This window comes from Bos grunniens, chromosome 12 (assembly GCF_055505025.1).
Source record: "Bos grunniens cultivar Pamir isolate PY7600 chromosome 12, Bosgru_T2T1.0, whole genome shotgun sequence".
Classification (NCBI taxonomy): domain Eukaryota; kingdom Metazoa; phylum Chordata; class Mammalia; order Artiodactyla; family Bovidae; genus Bos; species Bos grunniens.
In genome coordinates this window covers 17,516,291-17,538,092 of record NC_141176.1, presented here as the reverse complement: position 1 = coordinate 17,538,092, position 21,802 = coordinate 17,516,291, and the positions used below count along the sequence as shown (strand labels likewise).

Here is a 21,802-nt window from a genome sequence, read left to right as displayed (position 1 = left end):
CTCTGGTTGATAATCCTGGGTATACTCATTTATGTAAGAGGGGACTCCCAGTAAAGTTTAAAGAAAACAGCTCAAAAAAGCCATTCTTCAGGGAAGTTAGAAATCTCTGGACAGTATTATTTATTAAAAAGAACACTGCTCTAAAGCTAAGGTCTTTTTGCACCTCCATGTTAGAGATGAGATAACCAAATAATAACAGAAGCTGTGACTGTCCTAAGGATACACAGAGATGGGGTAGGCATTATAGTACTCATCTCCTCTTACCTGTATGAGGATTTGTGAGACAACTGGCTAATTTTATTCAACATTTTCTTCTGCTTCCAATGATTCTTATTTCACCTGAATCCCTCTTATTTGTTTGGTTAATAATGGTTCATGCTCAGTTGCTGAGCCATGTCCGACTCTTTGAGATCCCATGGACTATAGCCCGCCAGGCTCCTCTGTGCATGGGATTTCCCAGGCAAGAATAGTGAAGTGGGTTGCCATTTCCTACTCCAGGGTATCTTCTCAACTCAGGGATTATACCCATGTCTCCTGCATTGACAGGAGAATTCTTTACCACTCTGCCACCAAATTTGCACGTGTAACATTTATATGAAATCCTTATATAAAGAATCGCTTTCAAGGATGACTTTAAATATATAAAAAACACACAAACTAAGAATTAAAAAAAATACAAAAATTTCTGCAATTTGTAACCCATGTAAAATACTTCATGTTTAAATTCAAGGGATATTTGATCCAAGTGTATGTGTACTTACCTAACATAAATGCTAACATTCTACAAATGATCTTCAGATACCTGTTCTCAAAAAAAGAAAATACAAAGTCTTTACCACTAAAAAGTAATTAGAAGTCATCTTACCTAAAAGTTTTCAGTTAGTTGTGCAATAACAGGGAAAACATTGGCAAGCCTGAAATAGCACCTTTTCAAATAGTGTACTATCAATATTCCTTAGTAATCCTCTTTTGATGTTTAAAATTCATTCTTATCTCTTCAAGTATACTTGAAATTGTTTAGTAGTGGATGAAAAACCAGAGTGCAAACCTGGGAAGCATAAAGCAGGGTTTCTGAAAGATTTACCCCCAACATCTGCTCTAGCGTTCGCTGACCAGCTGTTTACAGTTACACTGGGATGGCCAAAAAGATGGTTCAGGTTTTTCCATAACATGATGTGGAAAAACCCAAGCCAATTTCTTTATCAGCCCACTGCTTTCAGGTCCCCACTCAGCAGTGACTGGCTGGCATCTCTGGGAGTCAGTCCACTCTTCTCAATTTTTAACCCACCCACACTCACCACGGGTGATTCTTGTTCACTCTGATCAAATAATTTAATTCAGATTAAATAGCAAATAACCGAGAGGCCAAATCGGGCAGGTGTTATCCTAGCAGAGTCTCATTTCAGATAAAACCATCATCTGTGTCTTCGTGGTTGTGTGTGTGTGTGGGTGTGGGTGTGGGTGCGGGTGCGGGTGCCCACAAGGAAGAAGAGCCTGCTGGCACTGGGGAGCCGGGAAGAAGGAGCAGGGATCTTTCTTGGTGGGTGGCACAGTAGGTGCAGAGGAGGCAAAGTAGAAAGTAGACAAAGAGGCATTTGATGTTTTCTTTCTAATAATTTTCAGGTAGGTAGTTAAAGATGGGGGTATAGCTTTTTTTCAGGTAAATGAGCTTGAACTAACTAGGCCACAGCAGTGCATCGGAACCCCAGTGAGCCTCCATTCTTAATCCCTTGAGAAACGTAAATGTTCTCCTTAAATCAGCATAAGGAAGACTGAGGTTAAATTGAGCAGTAATCGGTAAGACTAGTGGAAAATTAGTCAAAAGTAACCAGACTATACCTCAGCACTGTACATTAAAAAGTCCTGTTTTAATTTGGATGTATCCTTAAATGTGTGATAAAATGTCTATTTTGGGGGGTTTGATTATTTGTTTTTATTTCAGGCTTCCCTGGTAGCTCAGTTGGTAAAGAATCCACCTGCAATGCAGGAGACCCCAGTTCAATTCCTGGGTCAGGAAGATCCCCTGGAGAAGGGAATGGCAACCCACTCCAGTATTCTCGGGCTTCCCTGGTGGCTCAGCTGGTAAAGAATCTGCCTGAAATATGGGAGACCTAGGTTTGATCCCTGGGTTGGGAAGGTCCCCTTGAGAAGGGAAAGGTTAATTAATAATTAGCTATTTTATTTCCAATTAACAAAATTTTAAATTAAATTTTTAAAAATATATAATAAAAATTTTAATAAAATTAGTTATTTTATTACTTTATTTATCTGTTACTCTATTTCAATAACTAATACACAGGGAGATAAAAAGGTAAACCTCCAAACAATTTAGAAAAAGAAAACGTCAGGGACATATGGACCATGTATTCTTAGCATATACCATCCTAGGTCTTACCCACATCAGAAGTGACTCAGGAAAACTCCTAAAAAGGGCCCCAGTAAGGGGAAAATAGTTCATTTGTCATGAGATCAAGGAACAAAGGATATACTGTATCTGATATTAACCCTCAAAGTATTCTTAGAGTTAAGTCACAGAGAGAGCAGTCCTTGGGCTTTTCTCCCAGCAAAGCCCTTGCAGAATTCATGCTTGAAAAATGTCAGGTTACATTCCTAGGCTGTTATTACTTGACAGATCAGACTTACGTAATGTACACACTTTCCTCCATTGTCTTATAAATCACAGAGAATGCACAAATGTTTTCTAAGTACTAGTGAAAGCTAGAACTAGCCTCTCAGTTGTCAATTAAAATCTAAGAAAAGGCAAGTCACCAACCATTTAGATCTCTCTCATACTTGTAACTCAAAAAAGGAAACCTATTCCTTATAAAGGAGAAGGAAATGGCAACCCACTCCAGTATTCTTGCCTGGAGAATCCCATGGACAGAGGAGCCTGGCGGGCTACAGTCTATGGGGTCGCAAAGAGTCAGACACTACTGAGTGACTAAACAACAACAATTCCTTATAAAATGTTTTGCTTTATTTTTTAATGTGTGTTGGCAGTAGAAGATAGGAATATGGTTACCGTCTCAGGTAGACTCTGGTTAGAAAATGAATTCTCATCTCAGCGTTCCCTTTACGAATCACATGAACGTATGCAAGTCACTACCCTGTTGTCTGGCTCTCCCAAACTAATGCTTCCTCTTTTCTGCCTCTCAAGAATAGCATATGATCATTAATACATTTTTTTGAAAAGTTAAAGTATTATGCAAATGGCATATCTAATGTAACCTTTGTCAGACAAAACAGAAACTGAGAATTTAGGAAGTTGGAAATTTCCTCCCCAGGCTGAGCTATGAGCAAGTGAAAGTCTCTCTGTCATGTCCAACTCTTTGCAACATCATGTAGCCTGCCAGCCTCCTCTGTCCATGGGATTCTCCAGGCAAGAATACTGGAGCAGGTTATCATTCCCTTCTCCAGGGGCTCTTCCCAACCTAGGGATCAAACCCAGGTCTCCTGCTTTGCAGGCAGATTCTTTACCATCTGAGCCACTGCCCCCTGTGAGAAAGCACCCAACAGTCACCCAACAAAGGTCTGCCCACAGGTGCCCTACGGTAAGACTTTGCTGAGCCTCATCTGACCCCCTTCCATGGCTCAGCTCAGTCATCTGCTTCTTAAAAAAATAGAGAAGGCAAGGTCTTGGTGTGAGAAAGGACAGTGGTGGAGCAGGTTGTCAGTGCTGCCACATGGATAGCACTAGGCAGTGATGAAAGTCCACCTTCAGAACAAGATCAACTGCCTGTGAACTATAGGCTGAAACAGAGGGTCACTGCCCAGCAGTGGCCTTTGTTTCCACTAAGTAGCAAGTATCAGGAAAATAGAAATCAGTAGGCGGATAGAATATTCAATGTCCAGCTGAGTCTCTAAACCAGAGAAGGGGAGTGAGAGTTTTCCCAGAATGTCAGGCCTGTTACAGAGGCACAAAAGCTCACTTAAGACCAAGTGAAGGGACTGTTCATGGCTCCTACCACAGCCCTGGATGATAAAGAGTCGAGGGCCTTCCACACATGGCACGCTGCTCGAATTCAACAAATGCAGGGGACTTAAAATTGTTAGACAAATTAAATGAGTGTTAAAGTGGTCCTTTAGAAGAGTTCTTAGTTCTCCTTTGGCCCCTTGTGAAGGTTCTGCTTCTAGGGCAGACTTTAATAAAGATAGGCAGCTAACCAGTTCCGTTACCAAGGATTCGAAAGGTCAAATGACTGAAGGTGGCTGCTTTGGGTGAGTGAATGAGGAGTCAAGAACAGGATTCTGCAACCTGTAGAGGAAAAAGCAGACACCTGCTTCCAATGGAGACAGTCCAAAGAGAGCCCCTAGGTTATCCCGAAGAAGGGAGTGATGGGCACTGTTTGCAGTCTCCATGTAAGCTCAGATTGGCAGGCTTTCTCTGAATGTATTTCAGTTTCTATGAGAGAAAAAGTCCTCCTCAACCTCAATAACAAAGCACCTCCATCAATGAACTGGGTCTGTTTTCATGGAAGACACTTTCTCTAGGTCCTGAGGTCCTCTCTAGTAGAAAACCATCACACAGACCTGAAGAAGTCCTGGACTGAAGGGCAGGTTGCAGGACCTCATCGCTGACTCTTGACCACATTGGGTCTATCATACAATCCCTCACTTGGCTTTCCTGTCCTCCACTTGGGACTGAAACCCATGCTATCTTTTTCTCATAATCTCTCAGGCAACCTAGCCCATTGATGAATGCTCGTTAAATGCTTATTGACAGACTAAAGCCCTTACTTGAGAGGGACCTGCAGAGAAGTATCTTTTAGTTGGAGAAACATGATCGACATCTAATCATCAAGCTTTGCAATAGGGGTGACTATGACACCCCAGACTCTAGCAACAGAATGACACCTCCTGTCCTCATCACATGCTCTGCTAGTTCAGGAAGCCCTCTGGCAGCCTCTGATGTTCTATCAAGAGTCTCCTTTTGGACTCCAGGCCCTAGGCAGAAAGATCTCCATCCATAATACCTCTAGGATTAGATGTCGATACCCTTCTCCTTTTAATTCCTGTAAGTGACTCTGTGAGCCCTGGGCTCACAGGCTGCCACTCGGGAGGTGGCTGGTTTCATTCTGCTGCTCTTTCACTATCATTTCTGTGCAGGATCATTTTTTCTGATCCAATGGTCATCTTAATGAAGTGGAACAAAAGCAGTTCCTCTTCCCTAGGATCCAGATCAAGTTTCCAGAGAGAGAAAGCCCAGACAACGGACATTTGGATATGTCTGTACCTGTTTCCACTAAGAATCAACTTTTGAGGAGGCTTAAGGCAAGGGAGGAGACCCCCCCTGCACCACACCCATCCTACAGGGGTGGAGGCGGGACTCGCCACCTTATAATAGGACTTGCAGAAATCCAGCTCCACAAATCCTTCTTTTCTTCACTCTGACAACTGTTTCTGATATAATATGTGTGAATTTGTGATCTACCTTTGGAAATTCTCATCTGAGTTCAAACTAATTTTAATATCTTATTACTTATGCACTAGTAATAATCCTACCTTATCTGATATTCATCACTGTGTCTGTGCTGAGGGTATTGTTGAAGAAGATGTATATTATAATGAATGTGGTGGAGAATCTACGGAAGACATTTCTATATAGTGTTATTAGAATAATTCTACTTTTCTGTAGCACTTGACTTTATCTTGACTTTGCAAATTGTGTAGTTGATCATACATTCTTTTCTGTGTAATACTCGAGCCTAGTTTGTGTCTGAATGATAACACAGGTACAGGACTGTATGTTGTGAAAAAGTGAAAGCGTTAGTCACTCAGTTGTGTCCAATTCTTTGCGACCTCATGGGCTATAGCCCACCAAGCTCCTGTGTCCGTGGAATTCTCCAGGCAAGAATACTGGAGTGGGTTGCCATTCCCTTCTCCATGGGATCTTTCCAATCCACGGATTGAACCCAACTCTCTTGCATTGCAGGCAGATTCTTTTACCATCTGAGCCACGAGGGAAGCCCATATAACCTTATACCTGGCACCATTTTCACTTAGTTCCCGCCTTCTTGGATTTTTCTATTTGATGTCTAAAAGGCAGAGTGGTATAGTGTGGATGGTTCAGTCTTTGGAGTAGGACAGATGATGGTTTATATTCTGGCTTCATTTTTGCTGTGTGACCTTTTCGTTTCCTCTCTAGGCCTTCTTTTTCTTATCTGGAAAATTATAATAAAAATAGCACCTGTTCCTCTTTGTATTATGAGAACAGTACATATAAAGCAATACATACAAAGCATGTAGCACAATGATTGACACGTCCTTGTTCAAGAAATAGAAGCCACCACAATTACAATGTATGTTTCTTTTCCTCTTTCTTAAAAACTTTAGGCTGTCCCAAATGCAAGCCTCTTTCCTCTGATTCCAAATCTAGGAAGCCTCTCACTACATCACACACCTTCACTGTGACTCACGTTTCCAAAATTCTTTACTTTAGTCTTCAGCAGCTGCATGAATCATAGTTTAAAAAAATCCAAAATTCAGGGACATGAGTACCTTATTCAATGCCAATCATTTTCCCACTAAACTCTACACTGCGTCACAATCTCAAAGTAGATAAGACAATCCTATCGAACTGTATTCCAGCTCAGCTGCTGCTTTTTATAGCCTTTGTTTCCCAAACCAAATCACCCTTGTTTCTTCTCTCCCAAACACCCTGCTTACCAACTCACCCCTACCTTCTCTCCTTTCAGGGACATCAACTGTATGCTCCCCTCTCCCTCACCCACTGTATGTAATCCATCACTCATCCTAGAAACTTTTACTTCCCAGCCTCCCAGTCCTCTCCCCTCATTCCAGAGTTCTCTAACCATCTACGTGATCCACCCACACTCTCGCTCACCTGCTCAGTCTGCCCTATCCTGCATTTCATAACCAAATGCAAGAGAATGTGCTTTTCTTTTCTTTTTTAAAACACTTAAAAAATGTAGCCTTAGTGGTTCTGTTAGCCTACTTTTCAGAGAATAGATGCTGGTTCACCCCCATCCACTTTTTTTTTTTTTTTCAGTTAAGAAGGGAAAAGCATACTTTGTCCTTCCCCACACAAAAGTACTCAGAGCTTGTCTATTAGCTTCACACTCCCCAATAATATTAATACAATGTCTCCCTTCCTATTTCTTATCATATTGATGTTTTTGAAGTGGCTGCCACCATTGCTGGCTCACTGACTAGTCTCATTAAAGACTTACACAGTAGGTTATGTCCTTAGTTTGGAATCTTAATTGCAATTCTGAGACAAGAGAAGATGATGACCTGGACATCTTGTGATATAAATTTAAATATGCCTTGGATCCATCATAAAACACATTTAGTAATGACTTTGATGACAGAACAATTTGATTGTAAGCTATTTAAGGCTTATCAGACATGGACAACAAATCTAATGGTTACCAAAAGGGAAAGGTAGGTAGGGGTAGGGATAAATTAGGAGGTTGAGATTCACAGATATAAACTACTATAGATAAAATAGATAAGCAACAAGCACGGGGAACTCTACTCAGAATCTTGTAATAACCTATAGTGGAAAATAATCTGAAAAATCTGAATAATCTGAAAAAATAAATATATAAAATGGATCACTTTGTATACCTGAAACTAACAGTACTGTAAACCATCTATACTTCAACAACATAACCATTTTTTTAAAAATTGGGGTATAGTTGCTTTCCAGTATTGCTGGTTTCTGCTGTGCAACGAAGTGAATGAGCTCTGTGCACACATATATCCCCTCCTCTTGGACCTCCTTCCCACCTCATCCCTTCCCACCCATCGCGGGCATCACAGAGCGCTGGGCTGAGCTTCCAGTACTGTTAGGGCAGGTTCCCACTGGTGAGCTGTTTTACACATGGCAGTGTATATGTGCCAGCTCCAGCCTCCCAAGTCATCCTGCTCCTGCTTCCCTCCCATTTGCAGGTCTGTCCTCTGTCTCTATTCCTGCCCTGAAAATAGGTTCATCTGTACCATTTTTCTAGATTTCGCATATATGGGTTAATACACAATATTTATTTTTCTGACTTACTTCACTCTGTCTGACAGTCTCTAGGTCCATCCACGTGTCTACAACTGACCCAATTTTGGCCGAGTAACTTAATGACTAATATTCCAATATGTATATGTACCACATCTTTTTTATTCATCTGTCGACAGATATTTGGAGAACAGTATGGAGGTTTCTTAAATTAAAAATAGAACTAGCATATGACCCAGCAATTCCACTACTGGGCATACACCCTGAGAAAACCATAATTCAAAAAGACACATGTACCCCAAAACAATCTTTTTAGATGTTAGATTATACCTTACTAGCTTGAGAAATACCCTTTTAGTTTTGTCCCTGAGAGGAGCAGTGGGTCTAGTGAGTGAGCCAGATCAAGACAGAACCCTATGGAAGTAGTGTGAATTGAAAATTCTGTACCTTTTGCTGGTAACTCTGGTCCAATAATGGAAAAATGAGATTGAGGAGGGAGGCATGTGTAATCTGGTTTGACTGTCTACACTGTCTTACCAGATAATTGCTTGATACCTTCACTTTGCCCTAGTATTCAAAGTGTTAGTTGCTCAGTCATGTCTGACTCATCGCAGCCATATGGACTGTAGCCCACCAGGCTCCTCGGTCCATGGAATTTTCCAAGCAAGAATACTGGCGTGGGTTGCCATTCCCTTCTCCAGGGGATCTTCCCTACCCAGGGATTGAACCCAGGTCTCCTGCATTGCAGGCAAGTTCTTTACCACCTGAGCCACCAGGGGGGTTGCTTTTTGCTCTAGTGGACATCACCTAAGAGCAGTTTCTGGCTGACCTCCCGTGGTCTGTTTTTGTTCCCAGTGATCTGTGGACAGTCAGCTACACCACAATTAAGATTTCACACCATGGCTGGTAAATAAATAGGAGGGCTGTTGTGATGCTTGAATTTATGGAGGAGAGAAAGAAGAGTCAAGAATTTGTATTCAAGATTAACACCTCGTATGGCAGGTGGTTGCAGCAGATAATCCAGAGCATACAGAGAAACTACAAATTTAGAAATACTAGGACAGCCACTTAAATAGTATTTGCATACCTTGAGTTTGTGGTACTGGAAGGATGTTTAGGTAGAGGTGTTCAATATATAGGGAAATATGTATAAGGAGGGCTTCCCAGGTGGCATGAGTGGTAAAGAGCCCACCTGCCAATGCAAGAGATGCAAGAGATGCAGGTTTGATCCCTGGGTTAGGAAGATCCCCTGGAGGAGGAAATGGCCCCCTACTCCAGTATTCTTGCCTGGAAAATTCCATGGGAAGAGGCACAGCAGATGTGAATATAGCAGTGTGAGAGAAAAACAAAAAAAATGCCTTGCTTACTTATTCTGTTGTTACTTCCATGAGCATCCATTGCCATAGCAACACATTAAGCCTCCTTTCTTACATCTCTAGTCAGTAAAGTGGCATAACCAGCATCAAGTATTGAAACTCACAGGAGGTATTAACAATAACATTGCATTTAACAAGACAACATAATAAACAGATCCACCTACTAAATTTACCTAGTGGAGCATCTGTTTCTAGGAAGTACAAAATGCCTTTTTTAGAGCTTGTTCTCATTTCTGTTTATCTCACCATGGGGAATGTACAATTCAAGTATCAGCTTCCTTTGCAGGAGACTGATCTCTGCCCAATAAGTTGAGGAGGGAATCGGGATACAAAGCTGGGTTCTTTGTTTCTCTCTCAGTTAAGCATCCTTCATCAATCCTCATTGCCTTTGCTGAGGAATTGATTTATCTCCCCCAAACTGGAATCCAAAAACAAGTGAAATCTCCTAGAGCTCTGTGTTCCAATATATAGTCAGGTGTGACCTTTGAGTACCTGAGATGTGGTTGGCCCAATTTAGATACATTGCAAATACAAAGTATACACCAAATCCCAAGTATTTAGCACAGGAAAAAATAATGTAAGATATCTCCTTAACAAGAGATTGCAGAATGTTGATTATGTTGACTGCAGATTAAAATGATAATATGTTGAATATAATAGGTTTCCTCTTATTTTATAAATGTGCTTACTAGAAAATTTAGAATAGCACGCATAGCTCAAGTTTGTGGCTCACAATCTATCTCTATTGGGCAGCAGTGCTCTGGGGGCTGAAAGCAGTCACCCATCCAGGAGTGATGACTCACCTCCTTCCCCCTGAAAAGCTCTTCTTCTCACTCTCTCCTCCATGTTCCTTCTCCTCTCTGCTTCCTTGTTGTTTATTTTGATCTTTATTGCTATGTTTTCCCCTTTTTTCTTCTCTTTCTCTTCTTGAGATTTGGGATAAAGAGAAAGGAGAAGGTGGTTAGAGAGAAAGAGAGGAAGAAAGAGGATGATGAAGCAGGAAGTGGACTGTGGTTCTGGGTCTTAATTCTGTATACAGATGTCCATCCTTCTTCAAAGTTGGCTCTAGAGAACTGAAAAGGAGGCAACCATGATTTTCAGCAACTCCTCTTCTTATTCTCAGAAGCAGACATCTTTAACCACCATACTTCCCTGGTGGTGGTTTAGTCACCGAGTCGTGTCCGACTCCATGGACTGTAGCCCACCAGGCTCCTCTGTCCATGGGATTCTCCAGGCAAGAATACTGGAGTGGGTTGCCATTTCCTTCTCCCCAAACTTCCCTAAGAAGACCTAATAACGTTCCTTCTTTTCCTTCCTTCACCCGCTTCTCAGTTTGTTCACCATCTGTCAGAACTCTGAAGGCGGAAGTATATGCTGGGACTTGAGAATAGAAACCTACACTGCCGCTCTAGCATCCTCTTTACACTTGCTTTCAGACTTCCGAACTAAGGGCTCCAGTTCCATTGCTGCTCCCACCTTCCCTCCTCAACTGCCTCAACCCGACTGTCACTTGCCCCCTGCTTCAGACCCATAACACCACTGCCTATATTTTTGTGTTGTCTAGGTACCCTGCTCTACTGCAGACATTGCGGTGCTGTTCTCAAATGTATGTGGTGTGTTATATTTGCACCAACAAAACACTTTGAGAGAGGACGAGGTCTACATTTATGAAATGGGGAATGTGCAAAAGTATCCCTGATTGAGCTAGAAAATGAATGCTTCAGACTATAAACGCATTGCACTTTGTTAGAATCTGATTACGGTATTTATCATCTGTGTTGTTATTTGAAAGATTTAAAGCTGTTTGAAAGTTACCATTATTAAAAATACACATATACATGTGTATAAAATACATACACATATACATGTATAAAAATACACATTTACATGTATGTAAATTTGTAGAGCAAATTTACATACATACTGTTCTCACAATTCTGTGAAATTGGTAATAAACTCTCCATGTGATAGATGAGAGTCTAAGTTTCTGTGGTTTCCCAAGGTTTTATAGAGAATAGTGGACAAAGTCTGAACTAGAACACAGATCTCTCTGGACTCCACATCTAGCCACATCTTTTCTCGATTATATAGTAGAAATTTCAAATGAATCTTCTTGTGTGCATTGGTTCTGACCCTGGGGTTTAGGCACTGAAACTGATAAAATGCTTCTCTGTTACTCATCCCACAAGTCACAATGGGGCTGGTGGAGTCTCACCATTTGTGATGAGAGGTCACCGGACTTGATCCATATGGAACTAATACCTCTCAGAGGGTAATGGGTTAAACAGTTCAGCTGCTGAACTATTAGCACAGAGTAAAAATTTGATTTGATAAACAATACTGAAAATCTAGGCCAAAGTCTCAAAACACAACAGGCAAAAAAGAAAAATGCTACAATAAGCACAAACTTAACACAAACTGCAATAGTTAATATTAAAAGTCTTTGTGGGCTTTCCTGGTGGCTCAGACAGTAAAGAATCTGCCTGCAATGCAGGAGACCCTGGTTCAATCCCTGGGAGAGAAAGATTCCCCTGGAGAAGGAAATGGCAACCCACTCCAGTATCCTTGCCTGGGAAATCCCATGGACAGAGGGGCCTAACAGGCTACATACAGTCCATGGGGTCACAAAGAGTCCGACACAACTGAGCAACTAACACACACACACACACAAATGTCTTTTTATATAATTTGATTCTTATACACATCATTTTATAAATATACACACAATGGAAAAATCTCCATTTCTAGTGGCTTATTTAATAAGTACTTGAGAGTTATTAAGTACTTGGTAGTTATTTTTTCTTGCCTATCCCTGTATTTTTTCCCCACCTAACCCTCAGCAGAGTTGGAAATAGGTATTCTGGTCACTAAGGGAATGCGAGCAGAGCCTGGCCAATCAGAGTTCCCCATTCACTCCTGAGTTTGTGGTAATGGGCCCAAGGGTGGTCATGTGAGCCATGAAAGACCAATAAAGGTTTTCCCTGTAACAAGCCGTTTGAAAATGAAGCTCAATTTACGTTGTACTTACTCAACGGAGGAGCCTGGTAAGCTGTAGTTCATGGGGTCGCTAAGAGTCGGACACGACTGAGCGACTTCACTTTCATTTTTCACTTCCCTGCATTGGAGAAGGAAATGGCAACGGACTCCAGTGTTCTTGCCTGGAAAATCCCAGGGACGGGGGACCCTGGTGGGCTGCTGTCTACGGGATCGCACAGAGTCGGACACGACTGAAGTGACTTAGCAGCAGTACTCAACCCTGAGGAGCCAGACCACGTCTTCCCAGCACCCTTGAGAAGCCTTTCCACAGACTGAGGCTAAGCAGGGACAGGGTGACAGGAAGCTTCGTGGAGGAGAAAAGAAAGGAAAAGCCTGGTGATGTGAGTCCCTGTTCTAGCCTCTGGTCTCTGGACCCTGCAGTAATTCCTTTGAGCCTGTGAACTACCCCTAGAACAATCAGAGGTACACACATCAGTAAATTGGGGAGATGAAAGAACCTGCCCGCTTTGGGAAGGAGGCTGTGGCAGGCACCCTCCCTAGTTGTAGATAAGGTGACACGAGGAACATTTGAACTTTAGGAGGGAAGAGTGGAGGGACTCCAACGTGACTTCAGATGTCAGGCCTCCTCTCTTCCTCTTGGTTGAGCCAGAGGAACTTTCTCTGTCTTAGAAGGATATTTTCCTAAACCCAGAAGCTGGTGACCAGGAATGAGATGTGGTGTCAGGGAAAGGAAAAATGAGGGAAAATTTATAAGAGATGAAAGAAAGAACTGCTATGTAGAATTTAATTCAACAAACCCTCATTTTTTTCTAGGCCTGAGGGATTCATTAGTAAATGACAATAGAAAAAGTCACTGCCATCAAACCTGTCATATGTTATAATATCAGATGGGATAAATTCTGTAAAGAAACTGTCTTGACTGTTAGTCAAGGAAGGTCTATCTAAGGAGGCTTTTAAGTCAACGCCTGAAGGAAAGAAGAAGAAAGGTAAAATCTGGAGACAAAAGTATTCTCAGGAAAGGAAACAGCTAAGGCAGAGGTCAAAAGAGGGGAGAAATTTGGTGTATTTGAAGAACAAAAAGTGAGTTTGTATGACTAGAAGGCAATAACAGAGTACAGGATATTTTAACTTCACCATTGATGACACAAGCTAGATAATTTAAAGAAGATGTCAACTTATTAATCAGAGGTAATATGAAATCTCTCCATACTTGAGAATCAACAGAAAAAATAAATGTATAAGATCTGTAGAAACAAAACTGTAAAACACTCTTGTAAGAGAAAAAAAAATTATGGATAAATGAAGAGGCACAATGTGTGGGGAAGACTTTGTATCAGAAGAGTTTAAGTTCTCCAAAGTTGATCTGTAGTTCTAATATGATTCCAATAAAAATACCAAGAGGATCTTGTTCTTGCACTAGACAAGGTGATTATAAATGCATAAAAAACAAGCAAAAAGAGAGGAAAAAAAAGGTAATGAACAAGGACCTACTGTGTAGATAGCGAACTCTGTTTGCTGCTAAGTTACTTCAGTAGTGTCTGACTCTACGCTACCCCATAGACGGCAGCCCACCAGGCTCCCCAGCCCCTGGGATTCTCCAGGCAAGAACACTGGAGTGGGTTGCCATTTCCTTCTCCAATGAATGAAAATGAAAAGTGAAAATGAAGTCGCTCAGTCGTGTCCAACCCTCAGCGACCCCATGGACTGCAGCCTTCCAGGCTCCTCCGTCCATGGGATTTGGGAAAAGAATTTGAATGTAATTGAATCACTTTGCTGTACACCTGAAACTAACACCATATTGTTAATCAAGTATGCTCCAATAGAAAATAAAAATTTTTTTAATAAATAAACTCTTAAAAATGAGAGTAGTCCTGTAAATTATTAAAACATAAGTCAAATAAGTATAGAAGTGTGATAAAAGTTCAAGAATAGATATTGATGAACTCACTAATACAAACAAATGGGATAATTCACATAATAAGAGTGGTATCTTAATAGGAAAAATATTAAGAATTAAAAGGTACTGGGATAACTGGACAGCCATCTAGAAAAATATAAATTGGATATAAACTAATACTCTATACAAGAATAAATTCCAAATGGATAAAATTCCAAATGATTTAAACATATCTACAAGAAGGAAACTCAAAAGTTACTAGGAAAAAGCCTGAGAATTATTTATAATCATGAGAAGTCTTTCTAATTAAAATATGATCTCTTGTAACTTTAAAATAATAGTCATAGTTTTTCAATCTTTTAAACTCCTGCTAAAACCACTATAAGAAAAGAAAAAGGACAAACTGAGAAATTTGTAACCTTATCACAAAGGGCCCATTTGACATAGTAAGACTGTCAATCAACAAAGACCAGCAATCTATAGAAAATTGAATCATCTATTTACCATTTCCCACTTCAACATTTTTTAAATATTTAAATATATTTTCAAAAGATTTAATAAAATAAAAAAATTTTAAATATAGATTATTCTCTCTACTGTTTGGGTATAATTCATTAAAGATTATTGCACATAAGTACTGACTTCTGTGAATGGATATTTTTGTAGAAACTAATAAATTGTCTGTTTCATAGCTGAGTTCACACAGTATGAAAATTAGTGCATGAACTAGTAAGATAGAAAATTGATCCATGAACTGACAAAGCAAATCATAACCAGAGGTAGCTGTAGAAACTTAAAACACATTACACAACCAGGGAAATTTTCCTTCTTCATCCTAAACAGTTAAATTGATGGAAATTTCAGGAAAAGTTTTAGATTTCAGTAATAGCATAAAATTGGATATTTAGAAAAGCATATTTAGTTCTTAAGAGGCAAGTTGATCCCAGCTGACTTTGGGGTTATTGAAAAATAAAGCACTAAACTAGATGTCAGATAACCTAGACTCAAAATTTATCTGTGAGGGCCAATATGACACTTGAACACAAAATAATTTGGGTTCTCACCAGTAACCCAAATATTTAGCATAGGTTCTGGCACGAAAAACAAAAAACAAAAAACAATTCTAGTTCATTCTATATCTTTCTCATTCTGATCATGGTTTTCCTTATATGATTATCTCTCCAAGACTGTAAGCAAACTGAAGCATGTATATTGCTTACTCACTTGATACTGGTTACCCACTTGATATTAGTTACCCACTTCATTCCATTGCATCAAGGAAAAAAGAAAAGATCACATGATTTAAACAAGAGGAAGTATTCTTTTCCTCTCACACTAGAAAATGTCCTGGGCTGGTATGACAGCTCTTTCACTGTCATCACAGATGCCACACCTAACATCCCACTCACCATCCTAGTATAGCCTCTGTTCTCAAGGTTACTTCATGGTCCCAGGTAGCTGCCAGAGCTCCAGCTATCAAACCCAGTCTCCATGCCATATGAGTAAAAGAAGACAAACACCAAAGAGTATGTGTTGTATGTGTCGATTATCAATGTATTGCCTCTCAGCTCTAAATCTTCTTCCCCCTGTTTTGTGATACTGGTGCTTGGCCCCATAAATGCTCTCCTTTGCCTGTTCACTCAATATTAGGCTTGTCAATAAATGGTTCTGCAGATCTGTAGCAGGCAAAAGGAGCTTCCCTTCCTAGTTACAGGATACTGTTTTGGATATGTATGGAAGCTGGAGGATTGGCATGGGGTGGCCTGGTAGTGCTCACATCAGTGGTCCTCACAGACCCACATAGGTCTGTGTCCTCCACCAGGGGCAAACCACTTGTCTGGGCAAGTTCTAGCCTATAGCTTCTAGCAAAGTTCTTAGCTACCAGCAGGCTGCCTGCTCCCCTAAGACCTCAACTCTCTCCAACCAGGTCTGAATTTCAGGGGTGAGAGGAGAGCATTCTTTAAATTCCTGATGTCTTTCTTAATCATCCCAAGTCCTAGAGGTAGTAGCTGACATTTACTACTTTGTAATCCTTAGCATCTTATTTTGCCCATCTTCGTGGTTAACTATCTTTTAATCATTAATTCTTTACATTAATTTTTCCCTGTTCAAATTACTGGTGTGCTTTCTTTCTCCTGACGGGACCTTGCCTGATTGACTATGTGATTCCACTTATATAAACTCAAAAATCAGGCAAACTAATCCACAGTGATAGTGGTTACCTCTGGAAAGATTACTGACTAGGATGGTCATAAGGGAACTTTCTAGGGTGCTGGAAATTCTTTATATTTTAATCTGGGTAATGGTTTCATGAGTGTACGTACATGGAAAAATCAAATAACCTATATGATTAAGATCTGTACCCCGTCTATATAAATTATTCCTCAATATGGGGGCAAAAACCTATGTTGCAAGCTAGAAGAGGAGTTAAAGAAATGGATTTAAAACAAAACTCTTTACAGAGCAACCAATGCCTCTTTAAGCAGTTTCCCAGTAGTATTACACTGCCAGTATCTGAATACCATGGCCCTGAACAAAACCATATGGCCATAACTAGCTGCAGAGATGATAAGTGACAGTATGCTTTGCTCAATATCAGAGTTCTATTAGGTAAGGAAGAAGGAAAGAATGGATGCTGGTGTAGGCAACTAGCAGTCTCTGCCACAACAGATACTATATTAAATTTGCTAAATTTAATTGATAAATTTACATGATAGCCATGGGATTAAGCCTTGGGGAGTGTATGTAAATAAGTGAATAAATAAATCCATGGAAGCATGATTTAGCATTTTTTATACTACAACATCCTATCCTTCCATTACAGTTGGGCATCATTATAAACTAAACTGGCAAGGCCCTGTTATCTTGGAGCTTACATTCTAGCACTTGGCACTCAGCTGACAAAAAAAAAAAAAAAAAAAGTTTGTTGAATAAATGAATAATAGGGAATGGATGAATGAATGGATAATACTTGTTTCAATGGGAATAAAATTACCTAGGGAACTGCCACTACAGCCATCATCTCGAAAAGTGCATCTGCCTCACTGGGAAGAAGTGAGTTATCCTTGGAAGTCTGGTAGACCTGATACATCATATAAGAAAAGGTTTAGAAAACTATAAATCACCCCAAAGGGGTGACTTCCGAGGGGAGGCCAGAGCTGCAGTCCCTCTTCTGGGAGAAGAGATCCATGTGTCACCTCTTTCAGAACCCAGCTGGAATTTGAGGTCTCCCAGACATACGGCTTTAAATATAATGATTACAGAAGGACACCAACTAAAATGCACAGTAACCAAATTCCAGGAAAAGGCATGCTGCCCCTGAGAGATAAGGAAGCTTTCATAAATCAGGCTTGTCAGGGAACAGTTTGCCTTGGATGAGATCTCCAGGCCTCATCCAAGTATAGAGGCAGCAGGCTCTGTGCCTCTTGCTGGGCCTCCTGAGACCCTTTTTGGGCTCTTATCATGGGGCAGCACACATACACAAAGTTCCTTTAATTTCAAGAGCTGAATTGGACAAGACCCACGGCCTGCCTTACGAGTGAGACATGAAGACTTTCCCAAGGGGTGGATATCACTAGAGAGGGCAGAGTAGGGGCAGAATTTTGAGGGACGAATGTTCACAAGATGATGGGGAAAGAAGAGAGAAGCAGCCAGAGTCGCAGTTGTTTCCAATGCCAGCAGCACATAATTCAAGAGAAAAGCCTGGGCAATAGATTCATCAAAGGGCATTAGAATGGGAATACATAGGCACTGGCTACCCTGATCTTTTTACAGTGGTAATGAAGTCCTGTACGGGGACTAGTGTTTCTAAATCAAAGAGTTAAATGAAAAAAATAGATAAAGAGAACAGGGCTGTTGTTTCCTTGTTGTGTTAACTATGAGCAGTGACCTCTCCAAACCCAAATTTTGTTGACCATGAAATGGAGGATTACAATACATAACATGCGTGGACACCAAAATAAGAACATTCCTTGGAGGACGATTAAGCTTTATCTGCCAGAGAGGTACTCATCCTTAAAAGAACATTTCCATGAATCATAAATCATAAATTATATTGCCATTTCCCATCTGGAAATCAGAAATTTTCATAGGCAGTAGCTTTTAACAGGTGCCCTGCATATAATTTTTGTTCAAGCCAGACCTTCTGTACATTTAGTCAATTCATTCTGTAAGGAGATGGAAATGTTCCTATAATAATGCCCAACTGTAATAGAGGGTTTTGTAATAGAATGCTATAGTATAAAGAATCCTGAATCATACTTCTATGCATTTATTTATTCACTTATTTACATGTACTCTGACTCATTCTAAAAAAAAAGAATTTGAGGTGATTTACAGCAGAAACACAATAACATGATAAAATATAAAAATTTAAAAAAATACTGTACCAAGACAAAGATAAATTAGAAGAGTGGGTCATGACATGAGGAAAATAAAACAGAGAGATGTATTCTGTAAGGGATTACACAGATGCTATAATTTTTTTTTCTGAATGAGTTTTTCTGAAACAAATACAAAGAAAGAGAAGGACAGTTATATCATTCTCCTTATTATCTGAAGGGAAAAAATAAACACCATACTATTTCCTCAGAAGGACAAGGAATTCAACGATCTGAATTATAGAATGAGCTATATCTTGGGTAATCCATCCAACATTTGTGGGTATCCCTGAGTCTTTATAAAGTGAGGAACTGGAGAGCTTGACCAGGTGACTAAGTTCTAGCTAACGGAAGAGGAAGTGATACTTGTCCCTTCCAGATCAAACCTTCCTTGGGTGACCTTCTTTGTCTTCCCCTCAGCAGGCTGCAAGTTAATCCTCAGAGATTCCCAGGTTGGGTTCTGCAGTAAACAGACTCTGAGTGGATTGCTTAATAGGAAAAGCCTAGGGAAAAATAGCTGTGGAAGGAAAGGCAAAAGCAGGATCGGGCAGAGGGCAAGTCAAGCTATGAAACAGACCTGATGCCAGCTTTGGCTGAGCACGTGGGATCTTAGAAGCTAAAGCAGCCCCATCTGGTGGTCAGCTCCTGTTGAGCTGAAGTGGTTAATACACCTACTACCATCAAGCCTGGAATATGGACTACTCTAGAAGGTAACCCTGGGTAAGATCACCAGACATCTGAAGACAATTCCTCCTTTGAAGGGGGTCTGACTGGTGCGTCTTGACATCTACATTCACAGGGTGACCTTCAAAGTCACAAACTAAACAGGCCTGAGTCCAGCAGGATGTCCCTGCTCTTCACTCTGTTACACTGAACCATCTTACTGTTAAGGTGTATCTGTTACAACAGCTAGTATTGTGTTACTTAAAACACACATGCGTGTGCACACACACAATCTTTAGACATGTCTAACACTTGAATAAAAGAACCAAGTATACAGTGCCTCTGTACTAGAATGGATATTCCTACTTCTTTAAATTGAGAGTTAATGTAGAGTCTGAACAGAACTGTGAAGTTGGCAGAATTTGTCTTCATGGCCTCAGTTTTTGTTCTGTGACTGTCCCATCCGCCCACACCTGCTACAGCCACTCTCCAACTTACTTACTTCAATAAACCAAATTTGTACCTTCATGTTCCTTACACTTGCTGCTTTTGAAAAATCTCCTTTTATTACATCCATATACTCAGCACTACTTCTAATAGAAGTTACAGTGAGCATTTTTCCCCCTGGGGAAAATGCATTCTTAGACCCAGAAATAAAGGGATATAACCACTATATGTAATTTCACACATACACCGTGGGACATAAGGAAAATTTGGGGATATTAGGAACCCAACCAAACTACCAGGAGGGAATATAGCTGTTTTTTAAGATCAGCTCTCTCTATTAATACATGGCTCCAAGGCTGAGTCCTATATGGCCTTAGGTTATACCAGACTAGAAATTAAAAGGTGATCAGGAGACCCAGTTCAATCCCTAGGTCAGGAAGATCCCCTGGAGAAGGAAATGGCAACACACTCCAGTATTCTTGCCTGGAGAATTCCATGGACAGAGGAGCCTGGCAGGCTGCAATCCATGAGGTCACAAAGAGTTGGACACAACTGAGTGACTAACACACAACTTATAATACTTATCCACTTTTATCTCAGAGGAAACTTGTAGTAATTCTCAAATAATCTTTCCATAGTCTTCTGGTTTGATCCCTCATCACTGTGTCCACTGTCCAAGAACCGTTGAGAAGCAAGTCTTAGCTCTGCAGCCAGTCATGCCAAGGAGGAGGCTGCTTTCATCGCAGGGTTGCTGTTGCCTGACTTGCCTGGAGGTGTCAGTGTGGAGCACACGAGCAGCGTGTTCTCTAGGTTGGAGCCGCTGTTCCAGACAGAAGGATGGAGAAAGCTCCTCCCACTGCCTGGGTCAGAGTCCCAGGTCAACTCAGACATTTTAACTTCAAATCCAGAAGAATTCCCTGTGGAAAAAAAGAGCACCTCATGAGAAGCCACACGGATTTAAGGTATATCCCCTCTCTCAATGGATCAGTTCAGTCCAGTCGCTCAGTCGTGTCCGACTCTTCGCAACCCCATGAACTGCAGCACGCCAGGCCTCCCTGTCCATCACCAACTCCCAGAGCTTACTCAAACTCATGTCCGTGGAGTCAGTGATGCCATACAACCATCTCATCCTCAGTCGTCCCCTTTTCCTCCTGTCTTCAATCTTTCCCAGCATCAGGCTCTTTTCAAGTGAGTCAGCTCTTCACATCAGATGGCCAAAGTATTGGAGCTTCAGCATCAGTCCTTCCAATGAATATTTAGGACTGATCTCCTTTAGGATGTACTGGTTGGATCTCCTTGCAGTCTAAGGGACTCTCAAGAGTCTTCTCCAATACCACAGTTCAAAAGCATCAATTCTTGGGCACTCAGCTTTCCTTATAGTCCAACTCTCACATCCATACATGACTACTGGAGAAACCATACAACAGTTTTCAATTCTTGGAATTAGGTCGGCCGGGCTGACCTATACTGGGCCATGATAGGGAACTACTCTCTGGGAGAGATGCCAAGCTATCTTCTTCAACTAATTTTGTCAGTACAGAATGAAGTCTCTCATTCTCATCTCACTAAAAACCTTCATTCAAATTGATTTCTGGCAACCACCCTACTAGATCATGGCCAAACACATCTAAATCCCAGGTTAGAGTTCAGTTGGGACTCCCACTACTTAGACAAAGTAGATTTTCAAAACAGAGTGGGAATAATAATAATATCAATATATTAACAGCTAACATTTATTGAGGGCTAACTATGTACCAAACACTGTGCTAAGTGCTTCTCAAGCAATTTTCTGATTTAACTGTCAAAAAATGCAAGAGATATTATTCTTTTTCACCATAAAAAAAGCAAACTGAGGTACAGAGATTTAAGTATTATGTTTAAATTTACAAATCTAGGGATTTGCTGAGCCCAGATACAAACCTTAAACCTTAAGTTTACAACCACTGTTCTCTGCAGATAGGCACAACCTATTGGCCGTCAAGTCAGCATGCCCTGCTTACAGAATGTGAGCACTCATTTCATAAAGTGTGATTAGATAAAATATATACAGCTTGGTTAACCCTTCAGGTTTTGT

The 21,802-nt window shown here is 40.7% G+C and overlaps 2 long non-coding RNA genes across 9 annotated transcripts in view; one reads left to right on the top strand and one right to left on the bottom strand.

Annotated features, from left to right (window-relative positions):
• The window catches only part of LOC147361437 (uncharacterized), a 257,311-nt gene that overhangs the window by 228,300 nt on the left and 7,209 nt on the right, over positions 1–21,802 (top strand). The gene's annotated exons all lie outside the window — the stretch shown is intronic.
• Positions 10,200–21,802, bottom strand: part of LOC147361435 (uncharacterized) — a 421,857-nt gene continuing 410,254 nt past the window's right edge. For 6 of the 7 annotated variants that reach the window (XR_015137906.1, XR_015137900.1, XR_015137896.1 and 3 more), the window contains one exon: positions 10,200–20,645. This is a non-coding gene — a long non-coding RNA (uncharacterized LOC147361435). The remainder of the gene's footprint in view (positions 20,646–21,802) is intronic. The other variant, XR_015137903.1, reaches the window with a different exon arrangement.